This window comes from Triticum dicoccoides, chromosome 4A (assembly GCF_002162155.2).
Source record: "Triticum dicoccoides isolate Atlit2015 ecotype Zavitan chromosome 4A, WEW_v2.0, whole genome shotgun sequence".
Lineage (NCBI taxonomy): Eukaryota > Viridiplantae > Streptophyta > Magnoliopsida > Poales > Poaceae > Triticum > Triticum dicoccoides.
The window spans coordinates 349,219,277-349,241,186 of record NC_041386.1 but is presented as its reverse complement, the minus strand read 5'-3'; the positions used below and the strand labels follow the sequence as shown (position 1 = coordinate 349,241,186).

Genomic DNA, 21,910 nt, shown 5'->3' with positions numbered 1-21,910 from the left:
AAAATCTGTCCATTCGGAATCAAAAACCTTGGCTAGGACAAACTATTCCAGGTCTTCCTTTCCGAGATGCAGCCGACCCTGACTCAAGCTAGCGATTGGATGCTTGATTCTATCTTACCGTAACACCCCGAGAATCATGCTACAGTGATCACCCTTAGTTAATGCCATGTCAGCAAATTTAACAGTGTCTAATCATCATTTGCATCATATAGATTTTCAAACTACCAATTCAAACTTCAATTAAATTCAAAGTGGAAAATAAAAGTTGTTCAAATCAAAAACGAAAATGTTCATTAAATGGAAAATAATTCAGAGGCAGTTATAAAATTGTAACCAACATTTTATGGATTAATTAAGTGGCACTAACAACCTGAAATAGTGGCTAACAACAACAATTAGTAACCTTAAAATTAATCTAAATTTAATTTTGAAATACTATTTTACCCAAACTAGTTTTTGGTGCTAGGATATATTGCCCTGAAATTTATGAGTTAGCTCCCTTATGTTATAAAAATAATTTAGGTGATAAACTTTTTGCAAACAGAAAACAGAAATAAGAAAATAAAAAGGGGCCTAATTTTTACTGTGCACTTAGACCTACTAGCTACAGGTGCGGCCCAGCCCACCTGGAGTCCCCTCCTCCCTCGTACTGCTCACCCGAGCTTGGTGGCCGCCGGGCGCTCGTCCAAGCCGCGGATGGCCACGCGGCGACCATCCGCCGACCCCCCCCCTCCCCCGCGCGCGGCTAAGGCCACCCTCGACCCCGCTGGAAACCCTAGCTACCCCCAGTTTTTTCCCTCGCTCTCTCTATCGCCCCCGCTGCGAGCTTGCCCGAGAGCTCGCCGCCGTGACGCTCGATCCCGCGGCCATCGTGCCTCGATTGCCTCGCCGACGTGCCCGAACGGCTCCCCGACGTCGACTACGCCGGACGGAACATGTTGGGAAGCCTCCACACCACCGCCATCTTCTTCTCCTTCCTCGGATCGCCGACGTCTATCGCCGTCGATTCCGGATGCTTCGCGCCTCCCCGAGCACACTGCCACTTCCCTACGGCTCCCGGTGAGCCACCACGTCTCTCCCCTCGCTCCCCCGCATGGATCCATCACCGTAGCCGCCGTTGCCATCACCGCCCGAAGCCCACTCCGCAACGGAGCTCGTCACCGCCGTCCTCGTCGATGTCGTGCTCACCCGACCTTGCCACCGTGCTCTGGGACTCGCCAGGACCTCGTAGAGCCTCCCCAGTAGTCCTGTTGTGTCCTCTAGCCGCAGTTCGTGCGAGGGCCGAACTCCGGCGTCCGCTTCGCCGCTCGCCGCCGTAGCTTTCGGCCGTTTACGGCCGCACCGCTCCCGTAGATGGATGCGACATTGAACGCTCGTTCGAACGAGCCTAAGTACGCCCCGAACGGAGCGCCGTAACGTTTTTTCGGCCAAGTCCGGCGAGCTCCGTCGCGTTTTTGGTCGCCGGAGTTGTCTCCGGCGCATACGCCGACGTGGCGCAGTGGGCCCCGCCTTTGTGTGACTGACCAGTGGGCCCCTATTTATATTAGTCTAGTTAAACTGTTTTAATTAAAACTAATTAGTTATGTTAATTAGACAATGACACGTGGGGCATGCCTGCTAATTAACCTTGTTTAGTTAAAATAAAACCCTATTAGTTCCCTGTCAATGACATGTGGGTCCCGATGGACCCACAGGTCAGTTTGACTTGGTCAGTCGTCCTGTTGACTGCTGACGTCACAGTGATGTCAAGCTGACGTAGTATTTTTTTATGATAATTTATTTAATTCCAGAATATGTTTAAAACTTTGAAAAATCATAGAAAATTAATCGTAGCTCGGATCGAAAAACTTTATATATGAAAGTTGCTCAGAACGATGAGACGAACCCGAATACACTACCCACATACCTGTCAGATGCCTCTAACTATCTGAACATGGAACTTTCCCCCTCCGGTCATCTGCCTGACACAGGTCCGGAACCGGGAACACCTTCCCAGTTGAATTCCCCCTTCACCTATAACGTCTAGGACCGCGTTAGAACACATCTAGTTATGCCTGTTGTCCTGTTATGCACTTGCTTGCTATGTATTTACTGTTTCTCCCCCCTCTTCTCTTTGGTAGACCCCGTGGTGGCTGCCGATGCCGCTGTGATCGACTACATCACCGACGACCCATCCTTCTTGTCTGATCAACCAGGCAAGCCCCCCCCCTTTGATCATCCTGATATCGCCCATTCAATTTTCTCATGCTTGCATTAGATTTTGATACTGTTATTGTTTGCTCATATTCTGATGCATAGCCTGCTTTTGTAACCTGCTTATTGTTACCTACCTGCTTATCCTAAACTGCTTAGTATAGGTTTGTTAGTGATCCATCACTCACCCCCACCTTGTCCTTGTTGCCCCTGCTTCATCATCGAAGACCCGATCAATGGGATCGAAACCAGGCCCCGGCACCTCACATCACTTACCCATTTTGTTGCTCGACTCTGCAGAGTTACCATCGAGTGCCGAGGGTGGAACCTCTTACATCACTCCTGATGAAATCTCTGTAGTGTAGCTATTCGGTCGTGGTCATCGATGGTGATTTCCTCCTTCACCACTTCCGTTACGGCTCTGTCGTGCAACCCCTCAAGTCTGGACCTCGAGGGTGGATCCTCTTACGTTCACCTTGATGATAACATCGAGTGGAATTCACCGGGGGTGATTCCTCGGGTTTTCCCCTTGGTGTTAGACACCCAGTTACTATGATTACTATGACTTTACACTGAACCATGTTACTAAAGACGGGTCGACCCTGAGGGGTACCCGCGCGAGCTTAATAGCAAGTGATGTGGAGTCGGGTTGACCTGGAAGGTGCCCGCGAGATACTTACGAGGCGTGGCCGGGCATTCTTAGCCCTTGTCGCAAGTACTCGAGACAGGGCGACGGGGTCACATCGATCGGGAGTCTCTGCTCGTTACCGCGCGTTCCTAATCCACTATGATTTGGATATTTGATCCGAGGGGCCTCTGGCCTGATAGCACTAACCGTCACGTGGGCATAGTATGGACGGTCTACGTCGTATGCATCAGCCGAAGCTTAATAGATGTCAGCGATTGAGCGGCACGCGCCGGGTTGGACTGCGTAAGCTCCTGCCTTGTTGAAGGAGGTAGCTAGGTCTACTCACCGGCCGCCCACGCAACGTGCAGGAGTTCCCGGGGCGATGGGCCAAGACCCCTGGGGGCATGTGCTGGCCTCTCTATTAAGCCTAGGTCGGGTTGTGGCGTATTGTTTGGCGGAGGGCCGGGCATGACCCAGGAAAGTGTGTCCGGCCGGAGTTAATCGAGCGTGGTGGGTAAGTTGGTGCACCCCTGCAGGGAAGAAAACATCTATCGATAACATGTCCTATGATAACGAACACTTGGAGTTGTATCTCGATCGATACAACTAGAACTGGATACTTGTGATGAGAACTGGATGGTGATGAGAATTGGATTGTGTTGATAACTGGATTGTATGGCTCTGGGATTGCTTTCTCGCAGGGAGTCGAGAAAGGATCTCTGGTCGAGGTTGATAACACTTCTACTACTTTACTTTATGCTACTCTACTCCCTCCTGTTGCTGCAAGATGGTGGTTTCCAGAACATGCTAGTCTTCGATAGGACTAGGTCTTCTCTCTATTCTGGCATTCTACAGTTTAGTCCACAGATACAACCCATTCGTTTGATACAGATGCATACTTAGTTTAATGTAAGTCTTGCGAGTACTTTGGATGAGTACTCACGGTTGCTTTGCTACCTCTTTTTTCCCCATACCCGATTGTTGCAACCAAATGACGGATCCCAGGAGCCCGACGACACCACTGAAGACTACTGCTACCCCGAGGGTGCCTACTACTACGTGGAGACCGCTGACGACCAGGAGTGGTTAGGAGGCTCCTAGGCAGGAGGCCTTGCCTTTTCGATCGCAGATGCTTTTGTGCTAGCCTTCTTAAGGCAAACTTGCCTAACTTATGTCTGTTCTCAGATATTGTTGCTTCCGCTGACTCTTGTGTTTTCGAACTTATGTATTCGAGCCCTCGAGGCCCATGGCTTGTAATATAAAGTTTGTATTATTTTAATTTGTGTCTAGAGTTGTGTTGTGATATCTTCCTATGAGTCCTTGATCTTGATCATACACATTTGCGTGTATGATTAGTGTATAATTAAATCGAGGGTGTCACACTTACCCGTGAAGGCAACCCATGATTCCACTTCCCTTGTCTTTCCCATGAAGGGCTTGTTCAGTTAATCCCTCCCACAAGGGGATTGGAGAGGATTCAAAGGGATTGAGGTGGATTTTGATTTGTGGGGGATTTAATCCCTCTCAATCCCCTCCAAACCCCTTCAAATCTGAAGGAACCGAACAAGGCCGAAGGCTCCTCAAACAGCAGGCATCAACGACCATGGGTAGGCGAAGGAGATGAAGCAGCAGGCTCGATCTGCTCGTGTGTCCGCCTCCCGCCGCCCATGGACCTACAGATCATTGCCATCCCGAGTGATGAACTTGGAGGAGGACGGGGATGAGCTCACCGTCTTCCTCGCGAGAGGCACTGGCGAGGCTACGCGCTTTGATTGGGCGATGGACGGCCCCGTCCCGCTCTCGCTTCGCCATGGACCCGCCCTTCTCGTGTGCCGTGCCTTATGCTAGTAGGTGGGTGGGGGAGGACGAGACGAGCTCAACCCGTACGAGGTCGCTGCGATTGTCGACGCCTCCTCTGTCGCCGGAGGCCATGGGCCCTCCTCATCAACCGCATAATCCACCTTTGATGTTGTTTTCATCGGGTGTGAGGTGAGTCTCAGTTTCTATTTCTGCCAATTAGTTTTTTTGTTAGATATTCACAGAAATTTAGGGAGTATCTGTCGTCAAAATATTTTAGGTATCTGCACTCTAATGCTTATTTCAGGATCAAGTGAAGGTGAGCAGCATATTCAAATTTGCATATCATGGCCAACCTGCTTGTTTAGCACAATCCCGTAGGCTGCACAAGAAGTTGCCTTGGCTATCTGTGGTTGGTTTCGTAGTGTATTTGGGGTTATGCCTGTGTTTGGAGTCAAAGATTCCAACACATGTAGGCATCTGTGTGAGTTTGTATGGGTCACTATTTTGGGTTGAAGAAGATTGATAGGGTATAGTTCATCTGTAAAAAGTGACTATGAATTTGTTTTTGTTTAAAGGTTTGCGATATTATAGATGGATTATTCATTGAATTGTTTAGACTGTTTACTGGAAATTGCAAGAACGAACTTGAGACAATTAATAAAGCAGTATCCATTTGAGCAACTGAAGGTAAAATATTCTTGCTTGGTTATTCCAGTTATGTTGCAATATTTGAGTTTTGTGGCTCAAGATGTCGATTCACATTGTCTTAATTCATGCGTACTGGTTTCTTTATACCCCTTGACGGGGAGATCCAGGAAGGAGGGAAGGAGGCGAGTCTCTCCCACGGCGTCGCCGTCAAGGAGCACTAAGGGACCTCCCTGTCTTGGTTTGTAGCATGTACATTCACCACGCCGCCGCCAGCTATATGCATCACCATGAGGAGGACAAAAGTGAGCACGGTGCCTTAGACAAATCAATCCTATTTCTCTCCTTCTTTGCAACGCAGATAGGTCAATCTGATTCAACAAGTATTTGTGATTCATTGTGCACAAATTAAACATTTATGCAATTAGGATCTAGATCTAGATTTTCAGCTGTGTATGTTCATTGGGGATTTGTTGTTGGTGAAAGAGAGAGCGAAATAGAGGGAATATTCCTTTTTCAAAAAAAGTTTAGATATTGAGCTGTACGCCTGTACTTTAGAATGTAATCTAGGTGTTCAAACTGCATAACACCGTTACTAAAAATATTTGGAATTTATCTTGTAGTGTTTGGTTTGTAGAGATGTAGGCTAGTGAGATACATACTGGTTAAGGTTATGTGATTTGTTTGCCATGTCGGATCCATGTAGCACAATGCTTCATACTCAGATCAAAGAAAAAAGTTGATCAATAGGTTTCAGCCATGGGTAGCCTCTCTTGCAATTTTGTGATGTCAGGTTTTAGCCATACTTTTTTTGTCAACGAATGCAGATTAGGTTCGTAGCCCGCATATGTATTTCTTTGCAGTTTTTTTCATGTTGTTAGGCGTGATTAACTAACATGTCCTTGTATGTCTTAGTAAGCTCAAGGACTATGTGGGAGCTGACCTAAAGAATTTTACAGTGTCATAATAATGGTTTCGCTAAAGTGGTCGGACCCTTTCTTGGACCCTGCGCAAGCGGGAGCTACATGCACCAGGTTGCCCTTTTACAATAATGGTTTCGCTAAAGCTAGCAGGCGTTTCTGAACCTGTAAGTTCATTTTGTTTTCTATAGTTCTATGTATTCCGGTGTCATTAAACGTATGTAGCAGCTAAAGTTATGTGTAGGTAAGGTGGAACGTGAAACTTTCTTGTCTCCCCATCCCAGTAGTTCCATGTTTATTTCTCACAGATGTTGCCTATTATATAATACCAGGTCGTAGAGTGTTTGTATGCTAAATCCTACCAAAGTTATTGGTACAACTAATGCATTCGCTCTACTGACTAAATACATTGACAAAGCTACTCTTTTCTCTAGGCATTGCATTTTGTAAATTAAAAGAAAACGAGTAGCATCTAGATATATGTATTAATTGGTTTGTCAACGATTACCGAAAAAGGCTTCCGCCCCGTTTTATATATAAAGCACCAAGCAATTAGCACCCAGTACAAACACACGCCACGCCACCGCAACACATGCACATACCCAGGGCAGGATACAAAGGCGTTGAGCGCAGCAACACCACCTCTAGCACTACCACGCAGAGATGAAGCTACATATGACGATCCATGCGCTCCAAGGCGGCGCCCTCAAGAAGGGAATGACACCGGCACGCCGCCACCGCCCGATCCAAGGATCAGAGTTTTCCTCGAAGCCGCATGACGGGCAATGAGAGCCATGACGACGCCTTCAAGAAGGGAACGATCTTCGCCGTCGCCGGTCCGAAGATAAAACAGGTTCTCACCTCGGCCAACACTCACCGCCATCGAACGCCACTCCCCAGCAACCACGCCGCCCACATGGCCATGGAGACCGGGCAGCACCAAGGCACGGGCTCTACCCACGAGCACCGTGCTACCACCACCAGGGCCGCCGCCACCACCGCATCCAAGACCTCGACACCACCTCACCCGAGACCCGTCGCACCCCAATGAAAGGGACGAGCGGAAAGGTCCGACCTTTCGCACCCCTGGGCGACCCCCAGCGTCGAGACCCAATAGGTCGCCCAAAACTGGCATCCACCGACCTGTCCTGCAGCCCCGAGTGCGAGATGAGCTCGGTCCAGCAGCATCGAGGGGGCGACGAGGTCAGTCCTATTGCACCGTGCGGGAGACAAGCTCGGTCCTGCTGCATCGGGCACGGGACGAGCTCGATCCTGTAGCACCGGGGCGCGAGACGAGCGGTGGACCGCAGCTGGGAGAGGACCAGCCTATTGATGGGAGTAACGCCCGGGCGACGAGGAGAAGGGGTGAAGGTCGAGACGGCCCGACCGCAAACGAGCCGATGCCGGAGAATCCGGTCGCTGCCACGAACAGATCCGTTGAGCTACCGTGGAGCCGCCATGACACCGGGAGGCCATCACCGAGACCTCCTGCTAGAGGTGTACTGTCTTTCGATGAGATGATGGATATCGCTTTGGTGGAAGTCGACTTTGACGATTCGACTACGAACGTGCGAGGACGTCGTGCCTTAGAAATTGCTAAACCAACTCCGAGAGGTTATTGACCATGCCAGAGCACGATCAACCTGACCACGAAGGTCTATTTCCTGCAAGCAAACAAAGAACAAGCAAGAAACTAAGATTGCAATCTGGATATTGCGAATATTAGATGAAAGCTTTATTGATCAAGGTGGAGTTCTGTGACATCTTTGTCTGGTCGTTGAACACAAACAAAGTATGCGAAGTTGCAGCTATGGCGAACTTTTAATCTAAACAAAACCCAAAGTCTAAACGATGCCCTAAGGGCTGTATATACGGATGAGAGAGGGGGGGATTTCGTGGCCCTTGGAGGAGGGGTCTGAAATCAACCCTAACTCTTGTATCCCCACACATACGGACTCTAAAAACAACATATAATCAAGTATTTCGAAATTACATGGGCCTGGCTCAAAAATAAGATGATGCAGCACCTACAATAGCCTCTAGACAAAATTTATGAACTGGCATCTTGTATATTTTGTGCAAGGCTTCATGCACTCATTATGGTGGCTTCAAAGCCCTGGAATCATCACTTGTGACTCCGTTCGTGTTCCCCTTCCGGATGCCATCATCTCCATGCTTGAACTTGCTCCAAGATTCATCTTTCTTGTCCAAGCTAGGCCCTTCATTTGTAAGCAAAATAAATGTACCCAATTTAGGCAGCATCATATTGTCATGAACATTAGAATCGTTACCAAGAAACGAAAGTACCTGGTAATTCAATTGGTGTGCGCGAGCTCTACTAATTGGTCCAGTATGTATAGTAGTAGGGGATGTGGGTGTAACAATGGTATTGATGTCCTCGTCATCCTCCCCTTCTTGAAATGAAGTCGTCCTCGACTGAATCTCATCTTCCTCTCCCAAATAATGCTTCAAATATGCAATGTTAAAAGTGGGACTAACCCCAAAATCTGCAGGCAGCTCAAGTTTATGTGCATTATCATTTATTTTCTCTAACACCTTAAAAGGACAATCAGCACGTGGCATTATTTTTGATTTGCACAAATTAGGAAATATATCCTTACGCAAATGTAACCAAACAAGATCTCCAGATGCAAATACAACATATTTTCTACCCTTATCTCCAACAAGTTTATATTTAGCACTTATACGCTCAAGGTTTTCCTTAGTTAACTAATGCATTTTTAAAATCAATTCAACACGTTCTTTAGCATCAAAATTAACCTTCTCTAAAGATGGAAGAAGCAAAAAAAATTAATAGGTGCACGAGGTAGGAAACCATACACAATTTCAAAAGGGTACATCTTAGTAGTAGAATGCAATGAACGGTTATAAGCAAATTCAATATGAGGCAAGCATTCTTCCCACATTTTCTTATTATTTTTCAAAACAGCCCTAAGCATAGTAGACAATGTTCTATTGACTACTTCAGTTTGTCCATCAGTTTGGGGGTGACAAGTAATACTAAAAAGAAGTTTAGTCCCAACTTAGCCCATAAACATCTCCAAAAGTGGCTAAGAAATTTAGTATCACGATCTGAAACAATAGTATCTAGCACGCCATGCAAGCGAATAATTTCACGAAAGAACAAATCAGCAACATTAACAGCATCATCGCTTTTATGACATGGTATAAAGTGTGCCATTTTCGAGAATCTATCCACGACAACAAATATGCTATCCCTCCCCTTCTTTGTTCGAGGTAAACCTAAAACAAATTCCATAGATATATCCTCCCAAGGAACACTAGGTACAGGCAAAGGCATATATAAACCATAAGGATTGAGTCGTGACTTAGCTTTTTGACATGTAGTGCAGCGAGCAACAAAACGCTCAACATCGCGTCTCATCTTTGGCCAAAAGAAATGTGTAGCCAGTATGCCCTCTGTCTTCTTCATGCCAAAGTGTTACATTAATCCTCCTCCATGCGCCTCCTGCAACAACAAAAGACGAACGGGGCTAGTTGGAATGCATAGCTTGTTAGCGAGGAACACAAATCCATCATTAACGACGAACTTGTTCCATGTTCTTTCTTTTTACAATTTTGCATTACATCTTTAAAATTAGCATCATGCACATATTCATCTTTGATGGTCTCCAAACCAAATATTTTGAAGTCAGGTTGTGAAAGCATAGTATAGCGACGAGACAATGCATCATCAATAACATTTTCTTTACCCTTCTTTTGTTTAATGACATAAGGGAAAGTCTCAATGAATTCAACTCATTTAGCATGTTTACGATTCAGTTTAGCTTGACTTTTAATATGTTTCAAGGATTCATGATCATAATGTATAACAAATTCTTTGGGCCATAAATAATGTTGCCATGTTCTCTAAAGTCCGAACAAGAGCATATAATTCTTTATCATAAGTAGAATAATTCAGACTAGGCCCACTCAATTTTTCAGAAAAATATGCAACAGGTTTGCCATCTTGTCATAACACACCTCCTAATTCAATTCCGCTAGCTTCGCATTCAAGCTCAAAAGTCTTATTGAAATTAGGAAGTTGGAGTAAAGGAGCATGTGTCAACTTATCTTTCAATACCGTGAAGGCTTCTTCCTGTGCGGTACCCCAAACAAAAGGTACATTCTTTTTTGTAAGCTCGTTGAGAGGTGCAGTAATGGTGCTGAAATCTCTCACAAAACGCCTATAGAATCCAGCGAGGCCAAGAAAACTTCTCACTTGTGTGACCGTTTTGGGTTGCGGCCAACTCTCAATAGCTTCAATCTTGGCTTTATCGACTTCAATTCCTTGTGGAGTAACAACATAGCCAAGAAAAGATACTCGGTCAGTGCAGAAGGTGCATTTTCCAAGGTTACCAAACAAACATGCATCACGTAGAGCAATAAAAACAGCATGTAAATGTTCCTCCAAAGATCTGCTATAAATTAGTATATCATCAAAATAGACTACCACAAATCGTCCAATGAAAGCATGTAAAACTTCGTTCATTAATATCATAAAAGTACTAGGTGCATTAGTTAACCCAAAAGGCATGACTAACCACTCATATAATCCAAACTTAGTTTTAAATGTTGTTTTTCATTCATGTCCCAATTTCATACGAATTGGATGGTATCCACTATGCAAATCAACTTTGAATAATATTGTAGAGCAACTCAATTCTTCAAGCATGTCATCTAGCCTAGGAATAGGATGAAGATAACGAATAGTAATATTATTAATGCCTCTACAATCAACACTCATATGTGACGTACCATCCTTTTTTGTCACTAGTATAATAGGAACAACACAAGGACTAAGAGATCCGCGTATATAACCTTTGTCGAGCAGCTCCTGTTGTAACACCCCGGATGTAATTTACCTTATATGTATCCCAACTCTTGCCATTTCCGGCGCTAAGTTATTTTATTTCCTCGGGTTCGGGTTTTTGTCTCCGTGTGTTGTTGCCTTTGTTGTGCATCTCATATCATGTCATCATGTGCATTGCATTTGCATACGTATTCGTCTCATGCATTCGAGCATTTTCCCCGTTGTCCGTTTTGCATTCCGGCGCTCCTATCTCCTCCGGTGCCCATTTCTACCTCTTTTCATGTGTGGGGGTTAAACATTTCCGGATTGGATTGAGAATTGCCAATCAGCCTTGGTTTACTACCGGTAGACCGCCTGTCAAGTTTCGTACCATTTGGACTTCGTTTGATAGTTCAACGGTTAACCGAGGGACCAAAAAGGCCTCGTGTGTGTTGTACCCCAACAACCTTCCAATTTGGCCCAAAACCCACCAAAAACTCTTCCATCATCTAGAGCGTTCGATCACGATCGCGTGGCTGCAAACCGCACCTCATTTGGACTCTCCTAGCTCCCTCTACCTATAAATAGGTGATCCCTTCCAAAATTCGCGGTTCATTCTACCCCTAACCCTAGCTCCTCTTCCTCCCGCCGCGCCGGACATGTCCGTTCCGGCCGGACAAAGCCGCTGCCGCCGTCGCCCGCGGCGAATCAGCTCATGCCACGTGGCCGCCGGCCGCCTCCCACCGACGCGGGCCCGCAGGCCCAGCGCCGGCCCTCCCCGCCGCCTATCCGGCCCGAGGCGCCCGACGCCCGCGCCTTCATCGCCGCCTCCGCGCCCGACTTCGCCGCCCGCCACCACCGACCTCGCCGGCGCCGCGGCCTCGTCCCTCCCTTCCGGTGACCGCCGACCCCGCCCGACGCTCGCGCCTCCACGCCGACCTCGTCGCCCTTGCCGCCCCGACCAGATCCGGTGAGCCCCTCAACTCCGGCGATGCCCTGCCCCTTCTCCGGCGAGCCCGCCGCCGACCTTAGTTCGCACGCCGCTGCTACAGTGCCCGAACCCTAGATCCGGATCGGTTGACTTTTCCTCCCGCTCATTTATTTTTTGCAATTTTCATCATGTCGTAACTCCGCATCCGTAGATCCGATTTGCGCGTGTAGCATATCAAAATGTTCGTCTCAAAGAGTAAATATTTCATCTCATTACATCATTTTCATTTGAGCTCATCTTGATGCCCAAAATGCTGTTGGAAGAGGGTTATGTGATATAATTGTCAGATCTGTTTCATCAAATAGCTATTTGTCATTTTTGCCATGATTGATGTGTGCATATTATACTCCTGAGCTCTACATGAGTTTTGTTATATGTCATGCCATCTTTACAGAGGTGCTTACCATGTATTTTGTGATATCTGTGGTGACTAGCACAAGCTTGCAAAGTAGGGCATTCGTTAATGCTGATTTCAGGGACTTAGAATTTCTCTAAGTCCTTGATCTGTTTTTGTCGGTATGCCATATGTTCATGTTGTTTCCCAGTGATCTGTGCCTCTTTTGAGGATGATCAGTAAGGATGTTTTGTTAACATTGTGGTGCTATATCCATCCATGTCTTTGTTTGCAATTATGGATCACCCTAGCTTGAGTCAATCAAGCTCTACTTTTGCTATTTCGTGAATCCTGGCAGATTGTTGACTTGTTAGCGATTTTGCCGAGGATGTTGTTATTGATCCGTGCATGCTATGTTGTTGTTCTTGCCATGTCTAGCTTCTATGCTATGTATTCTTGATGGGTGTATATTTAGTTTGTCATGCCATGCTCTGTAGTGAGTGCATCGAGCTCGTAAACATGCCTACTCGCTATCTGATTTGCATGCTCCAGTTTTTCACAGTCTGTAATCTGATTATGTTTTTGCCATGTTCACATGCTTGCAATTTTATTTTCTGACCCCTTTTGGCTCAAGGTCAATAAGGGACTTTTGTTAAGTGCTTTGAGTAGCTTCATTTCATGCCTTGCTTTGCCATGTTAAGTTCCTGTAGCATGTAGTTTTCATGCTCCAAAGTGTGCTACCTGATGTTAAATTTCAGACTTGTGTTAATTTCACGAAGTCTGAAACCTGTTATCGTTTGCATTTTTGCCATGCTTGTTTGAACCTGTTAATGGATGAATTGGCAGTAGCTCAGTGTTCATCTTTTGTTAAACATCATGAGTGGATCCCTGCCATGTATTTTGTTGTCATGTTTGAGTGTTGTAGCATAATTATCTTGATGCTTTTAGATGGCTACTTGCTGATTATCGCGGACCGGTGCCATATTTGTTTTGCTTGCCATTTTTAAACCGTGCATCCGATTCCGGTGTTCTTTATATCGATTTCAATCGAAATCACCTCACATTTCCAATGGAACTCTTAGATTTCCAAGTTGAGGCCAGGTTCAATCATTACTTGTCAAATCTTGCATATGCATCACCTACCGCATCCCGCATAGCATACCATGTTTGCATCATGTTTGTTTGAGCATTGCACGTGGTTGATTGCATTCCTTTTGCTTGTTTGTCTTGTTTGGGTAGAGCTGGGAGACGAGTTCACTAATGAGGAGCCCATTGAGTTTTCTTACGAGGATCAAGTCAACTCTGACAACTTTGCAGGCAAGATGATCATACCCTCGAAATCACTTCTATCTTTGCTTGCTAGATGCTTGCTCTTTTGCTATGCCTATGCTACGATACCTACCACTTGCTTATCATGCCTCCCAAATTGCCATGTCAAACCTCTAACCCACCATGTCCTAGCAAACCGTTGATTGGCTATGTTACCGCTTTGCTCTGCCCCTCTTATAGCTTTGCTAGTTGCAGGTGAAGATTGGAGATCGTTCCTTGTTGGAACATTGTTTATTTTTGGGATATCACTATATTATCTTGTTATCTTGATGCACCTATATACTTGGTAAAGGGTGGAAGGCTCGGCCTTATGCCTAGTGTTTTGTTTCACTCTTGCCGCCCTAGTTTCCATCATATCGGTGTTATGTTTCCGGATTTTGCGTTCCTTACGCGGTTGGGTTATAATGGGAACCCCTTGACAGTTCGCCTTGAATAAAACTCTTCCAGCAAGGCCCGACCTTGGTTTTACCATTCGCCACCTAGCCTTTTTCCCTTGGATTTCGCGGACTCAAGGGTCATCTTTATTTTAAACCCCCGGGCCAGTGCTTCTTTAAGTGTTGGTCCAACCCAGAGCACCGTGCGGGGCCGTCCCTTGGCAACTTGGGTTACATTGTCTCCCGTACGCTTAGTTTATCCGGTGTGCCCTGAGAACGAGATATGTGCAGCTCCTATCAGGATTTGTCGGCACAACGGGTGGTCTTGCTGGACTTGTTTTATCATTGTCGAGGATGTCTTGTAGAACCGGGATGCCGAGTCTCATCGCAATGTCTCGGGAGAAGGAATATCCTTCATTGACCGTGAGAGCTTGTGATGGGCTAAGTTGGGACTCCCCTGCAGGGATTTGAACTTTCGAAAGTCGTGCCCGCGGTTATGGGCAGATGGGAATCTGTTAATGTCCGGTTGTAGATAACATGGAACTTAACTTAATTAAAATAAATCAACTGCGTGTGTAACCGTGATGGCCTCTTCTCGGCGGAGTCCGGGAAGTGAACATGGTGTTGGAGTAATGCTTGACGTAGGTTGTTCTAGGATCACTTCTTGATCATAGTTCTTCGTTCGTGCTTTGCCTTCTCTTCTCGCTCTCTTTTGCAAACAGGTTAGCCACCATATATGCTAGTCGCTTGCTGCAGCTCCACATATTACCTTACCTTACCTATAAGCTTAAATAGTCTTGATCGCGAGGGTGCGAGATTGCTGAGTCCCCGTGACTCACAGATTACTTCCAAACCAGATGCAGGGACCGATGATTCTGTTCCAGATGATGTGCTTGAGCTCAAGTGGGAGTTCGACGAAGACTCTCGCCGTTACTATGTGTCTTTCCCTGATGATCAGTAGTGGTGCCCAGTTGGGGCGATCGGGACCGTTTCGCATGTTGGGGTTGATCTTTTATTTTGGTACCGTAGTCGGACCATGAGTGTATTGGATGATCGTAATGTTATTCATGTATTTGTGTGACGTGGCGAGTGTAAGCCAACTATGTATCTTTTCCCCTATTATCTATTTACATGGGTTGTTGTGAAGATTACCTTACATGCGACATTGCTTTCAATGCGGTTATGCCTCTAAGTCGTGCTTCGACACGTAGGATATATAGCCGCATCGAGGGTGTTACAAGTTGGTAATCAAAGCCTTCCCCGACCTTAGGAGCCCCCCTGCTTGATCGAATTAGCTGGCGTTGTTGAGTCTAGAAAAATGTTTTGAGTCATTTAGGAATTATATATCGAAGAGTTTAGGAATTCTTTTTACTCCCCAGTCCCTTCATCGCTCTGGTAAGGCATCCTGACGTAGAGTTTTGACTCTTCTCTTCTCAAATTTCACTAAAAAAAATTTAGGATCACGCGGGTATCTTGGAATCGTTCCGATCGATTTGTGACGAGAACATTGTTCTTGGTGCCTCCTGTCATTTAGGGGTTGTGGCAGTGTCCCGGGGAGTTGAGCTCCGAGGTGTTATCGTCACAATTTTATCGTTGCAGTTCTGGAATACCTGAGTTTAGTTTCGCCGACATCGAGAATCTCTTTTATGCAGTTGTTGGTGAGATAACCTCGACGCCACCCAGTACTGGGGCGGGAGTTGGGGAGTATTGCCATAACTTGTATAACGGATGCTTTTCAAAGGTTGAGGTAAACGATTCCGAAGTTTTTCTCGGTTATGTGTTGAAGGATGGATACAGCTGGATGTAGGATTTGTTAGATTTGGGTGAGATATTATGCTTCCCCTGTATCCCCAACACCTGATTGCATAACCGGAAAGGTTCAGGAGTTTCATAGGTGGGAATTCTTGTAGCTCTAGTTCTTCTTCCGCGGATATTTGGTTTGAGATTGGGTGATCCTTACCGAGTATTCGTTCTTGTTCCGTACCTTGTTGTTTTATTCTTCTACATCAATTCTAAGTGGCTTCTCAATTTATGGATATGTGACCATTTCAATTGGAATGCATTTGTTCATTTTGTTCGGATGTGAAGACTATATGTTGCAATTTCAACCCGCTTGATTCAGCTTCAATATTTGTCTATCAATGTGCTAATGGATGTCAACCTCTTCAGGATGGCTCCTCCAACGCGCACGACTCCGAATCCTGATCCGCCACCACCACCTCCACCTCCGGAGGCATGGCAAGCTGTGATGGCCGCTACCAATGCAAACACGCAGCTGATCATGCAACTTCTTCAAGAGCGCAATCAAGGGAACCATGGTCAAGGCAACAATCAGAATCACTTTGCTACACTCAACCAGTTCCTTGCTAATCAGCCAAAGACCTTCAGCAATTGTGTTGATGCAACAGACATTGATGATTGGCTCATGGATATATGCAAGCATTTCGAGTGCAGTAACGTCAGGCCTGAGGACTTTGTCAAGTTCGCTTCCTTCCAGCTCAAAGACCAAGCTGCAGAATGGTTTCAGCAATACAAAGATTCCAGAGGAGACCGTGTGATTACCTGGGATGAATTCCGTCAAGACTTCAAAGCTCATCATATTCCTCAGAGCATAGTTGAAAGCAAGCGTGAGGAATTCCGCAACCTGAAGGAAGGCTCTATGTCTGTTTACGAGTGCAAGAAGATGTTTCAGAAGCTCGCCTGTTTTGCTAAGCAAGACGTCCCTGACGAGAAGATCATGATATACCATTTCAGGGGTGGTCTCAGAGAAGAAATCCAGCTAGGTCTCATTCTCTTTGAGCCAAGAGGTACGATGAGTTTTACAACATGGCAATGAAGCAAGAGACTGCTCAACTGAAGTGCGATGCTTCCAAGAAGCAAGTCAGAGATGCTAATCCTTCTTCCTAACTCAAGTGACTAAGCAACAGAAGTATTGGCTTCCTCCTCCTCCGTTCTGCCAGCCTTATCAGCAGAAGAGCAAAGGTGGCAGTGGATCTTCCCACCCACCCAACCCTGGATTTCAGAACAAGACTTCCTCTCAAGCTCCAAGATCGAGTGCTCCGTATCACCGTCCGCTTTCAGAGGTCACGTGCAACAAGTGCCAACAGAAGGGTCACTATGCCAACAAATGCTTCAATCAGAGGCGTCTCCCTCGTCCTCCTCCTGTGAGATCGGCAAGTACTGTTGTGGTCAAGCATAACCCCAAGCACGCCAAGGTCAACTTGTTGAATGCAGCTCAGGCAGAGGACTCGTCAGATGTTATCATGGGTAACTTTCTAGTTAACTCTGTTCCTGCTAAAGTTCTTTTTGACACTGGTGCATCGCATTGTTTCATGTCAAGATCATTTGTTTCCAAGCATGACTTCGTTTCGCAAATGTTGGGTAAACCTATGGGAGTGGTTTCTCCGGCTAAGTCTATGAGGGCTACTTCAATAGTCCCAGATGTTTCTATCATGATGGCTGATTTCAAGTTTCTAGCTTCTCCAATGGTCCTTGGTAACTCGGATATTGATTTTATTCTCGGAATGGATTGGCTTTCTAAGCACAAGGCTCAGCTTGATTGTGCTGCCAGGAAGATTCAATTGACTCATTCGTCTGAGGATGTAATTGTCTTTGCCGCTAATGACGATACCATCCATCTGTTTTCTCTCAATGAGAAGGGTGAACTGGATGCCATCTCTCAAATTCCAGTCGTTTGTGAATATCAAGACGTCTTTTCAGAAGAGCTTCCAGGAATGCCTCCGCACCGGCCAGTTGAATTCGTCAATGATCTTGAGCCTGGCACGGAACCTGTTTGCAAACGTCCTTACAAGCTTGGACCTGAAGAGTTGAAGGAGCCGAAGAAGCAACTCGATATTCAAGAGCGAATGGGGCTCATCCGACCTAGTTCTTCTCCGTGGGGTTGTGGAGTTCTTTTTGTGAAGAAGAAGGATGGAACGGACCGACTTTGTGTTGACTACCGTCCATTGAACAAGAACACTATAAAGAACAAGTACCCACTTCCCAACATCAATGAGCTGTTCGAACAACTCAAAGGTGCTCAAGTATTCTCCAAGCTCGATCTCCATATGGGCTATCACCAGATTCGAATCCGTGAGCAAGATATTCCCAAGATGGCTTTCAGAACAAACTATGGTTCATATGAATACACTGTCATGTCTTTTGGCCTCGTCAACGCTCCTCCGACTTTCTCTCGCATGATGAACTTCATCTTCAACGCCTACACAAATGACTTCGTCTTGGTCTACCTCAATGACATTCTAGTCTTTTCGAAGAACAAGGAAGATCATGCCAAGCACTTGCGTTTGGTGCTCAATAAGCTCAGAGAACATTAGTTCTACGCCAAGTTCTCAAAGTGCGAGTTTTGGCTCGATGAGGTTCTCTATATTGGGCATATCATCTCTGCCAAGGGCATAGCGGTGAATCCTGAGAAGGTGTCTGCAATTGTGAATTGGGAACCACCTCAGAACGTGAAGCAACTCCGCAGCTTCCTTGGTCTCGCAAGCTACTTTCGAAGGTTCGTTGAGAACTTTTCAAAGATCGCGAAGCCTCTTTCAAACCTTCTCCAGAAACACGTCAAGTACGTTTGGTCTCCGGAATGTGACATCGCTTTCAACACCCTGAAAGAGAAATTGGTCACTGCTCTAGTTCTGACTCCTCCTGATGAATCCAAACCGTTCGAGGTCTTCTACGATGCCTCTCTTCAAGGTCTTGATGCAGTGTTGATGCAAGTGAAGAAAGTTGTGGCTTATACATCTCCCCAGTTGAAGCCCAACGAGAAGAACTACCCCACTCATGACCTCGAGTTGGCGGCAATTGTGCATGCTCTTTTGACTTGGAGACATCTCTTGTTGGGAAGAAAAGTGGACATCTTCACTGACCACAAGAGTCTCAAGTACATTTTCACTCAGCCTAATCTCAACCTCAGGCAGACTCGTTGGGTCGAAATGATTCAAGAGTATAATCCGAGTATTGAATATACTCAAGGCAAGGCCAATGTGATTGCTGACGCTTTGAGCAGGAAGGCTTACTGCAACAGTCTGATTATCAAGCCTTACCAACCCGAGCTTTGTGAAGCTTTCCGCAAACTCAATCTGCAAGTTGTTCCTCAAGGTTTCCTCGCCAACCTTCAAGTCTCTCCTACTTTGGAAGATCAGATTCGCGAGGCTCAACTTCTTGATGCTATGGTGAGGAAGGTGAAAATTGGGATTGCCAAGAGTCAACCCAAGTACAAGTGCTATCGCCTTGATGACAAGGACACTCTCTTCTTCGAGGATCGCATTGTTGTGCCTAAAGCTGACCTTCGTAAAGTCATCATGAATGAGGCTCACAATTCACTCCTCTCCATCCACCCTGGGAGTACGAAGATGTACCAGGACCTCAAGCAGGCTTATTGGTGGACTCGAATGAAGCGCGAGATTGCTCAGTTCGTGAATGAATGTGATGTCTGCAGAAGAGTGAAGGCGGAACACCAACGACCAGCTGGTCTCCTCCAACCTCTTGCCATTCCAGAATGGAAGTTTGGCCACATTGAGATGGACTTTGTGACTGGGTTTCCAAAGTCCAAGCGTGGCAATGATGCTATATTCATTGTCATCGACAAACTCACTAAAGTGGCTCACTTTCTGCCTATCAAAGAGTCTATTGTCGTGGTTCTAACTCTGACAGTGATGTAGGGGGGTGAATATGGAGAGGCTAGATCTTAGCTATTGGGAAGTTGTTACACGCGAGGTTTATGAGTTCAGGCCCTTCTTAAAGGAAGTAATAGCCCTACGTCTCGGAGCCCGGAGGCGGTCGACTGGATTATGCGTGTATGGATTACAGGGGTGCGAACCCTTCATACTGAGGAGGGGGTGGCTTATATAGAGTTCGCCGGCCCCCTCCTGCCCTCAGTAATGCAGGGTTTAAGGTACATTTAAAGTTGGGCATTACTGGTAACGTCCCTAATAAAGTGCTATAATGATCATAAAGACTACTTAACAGCCGACCGTTTGCCTGCGGAGTGACTTTAGGTCTCCTGGCAGTCGAGTGGTTGGCTTCATGGTCGAGTGATAGCTTCTTGGTCGAGTGTCTTGAACCCGTCGAGTGGGATACCTTCAAGTCGATTGAAAGGTGACTTCTTCTAGGGATGTCCTTGGGTAGGGCTCTTTGGACGGGTCCGTGCCCCTACCCTAGGTACATAGCTTCATCATTAGCCCCCGAAGGGATCGAGGTTAGAGTGGGGAAAGAGTTGGCGATCTTTTCGACTGGTTCTTCGGGCTACATGAGTGCCTCGTTTCGGGCCGATCGCCACGGATGACGTGATCAACCTCTTTCAGTCGCCTTGATCCATTCTAGGCCTTTCGTCGAGTGAATTTCTTTGCTTGTGACATGCCGAGTGTCGGCATGAGCGAGGTCTTCTGTTTTTGGCAAGTTGTTCTGCGGCCCGCGGATGTCGCGGGATTCGGATTTTGGGAAGCGCGCGGGACCGGAGCAGCCGCAGTAATCGGAAGCGATAAAGCGGAAGTTCCTCGATCTCCGTGTCGCCTTTTTCGGCACGTACTGCGCGCGCGTCTGCTGCGGGATTTGACTGGATAGCCTGGGCCTACCAATCAGCCACTCGGGAGCGGCCCCTTATAAGTTGCCAGCTCGGGGTTTCCAAGCCGTGCGCTCTCTTCTCCTTCCTTCTTCCTCTCTCCCTTCGCCAGTCCTCCCGCTACCTCCGCTCTCACCCTAGCATCGCGAGCCCGTGTGAGATCTCGCCGGCGACGATGGTGAAGGGCAAGACCACTTCTTTGGAGCGCGCGAAGAAGGCGGCGGCGGCGGGGAAAGGGAAGAGGTCTGCTCGGGGCGGATCCTCCTCTAGGACCGCTCTGCCGAAAGGTTGGATCCAGGGCGACTGGATGCCATCGGTGCTCCGGCAAGAGGATCTCGACGATATGGTCGAGGGGGGAGTCATTCCCCACGAAGCTGCGCGTCTTCCGGGGGGAGAGATCGAACCTCAACCCCGCGACGGTGAGTGCGTGCTCCTAGCCACCCAAATCGACCGAGGGTTTTCTCTGCCGCCCCATCCTTTCTTCCGGAGTTTCCTGAATTTCTTCGGAGCGCAGCTCCACCACTTCACTCCCAACTCCATTGTCTACCTTGCTGCTTTCATCTCCATGTGTGAGGCTTTCTTGGGTTGTCGACCCCATTGGGGACTCTTCAAACACATCTTTACCTGCCGTTCTCAATCGGTCAAGAAGGCTAAGTCGAGTGACGAGAGGACGCAGGTGATCCAGCTGTGCGGGGGCCTGGCGATCCAGACGAGGGGGAAGAGTTGTTTTCCATCTATCACCTTCCCGGAGTCGGTCTGTGGCTGGCAGTCGACCTGGTTCTACTGCAAGGACGAGGCGACCCCAGGACAGTCGACTGGTCTTCCTCTTTTTTCCCTCGACCGAGCCGAGAAGCCTGCCTCTCTGAAAGTCGCGCCGGAGGAAAAGGCCCAAGTCAAGGTGCTGGCAGGTCGAGTGGTTGAGCTTGTCCGCGAGGGCATGACTGGTATGGACCTGCTGGAGGTCTTCCTTCAAAGGCGCATCCAACCGCTCCAGGCCCGCGACCACCCGATGTGGCTGTATTCGGGTCTTGATGACACCACTCGGGTCCACCCGGAGGAGGTCACCGACGAGATGGTGGAGGGGTGGCTGTCGAGCATCACGGGGAACAAAGACAACCCCCGAGGACCCAGGAGGGTAATCCCACTCGACAACTCGTATGAGGTGGACCAGGTATGTCTTTGTGCTCCCGACTGATATCTTGTCTTCTGTATTGGTCTTCTTTGAATAAGTCGATTGACTTTCGTCTTGTCTGTTGATTTCCAGGCGACCACCGAGATGTACTCGACGCCCAACGGGGCACAGGGGTCG

The 21,910-nt window shown here is 47.2% G+C and overlaps 1 long non-coding RNA gene across 1 annotated transcript; it reads left to right on the top strand.

The window, feature by feature from the left end:
* Positions 1-4,259: 4,259 nt before the first annotated feature.
* Positions 4,260-6,521, top strand: LOC119288901. Its single transcript, XR_005141340.1, has 3 exons — positions 4,260-4,810; positions 4,926-5,571; positions 6,226-6,521. It is a non-coding gene; the product is annotated as an uncharacterized LOC119288901 (long non-coding RNA).
* Positions 6,522-21,910: the final 15,389 nt, after the last annotated feature.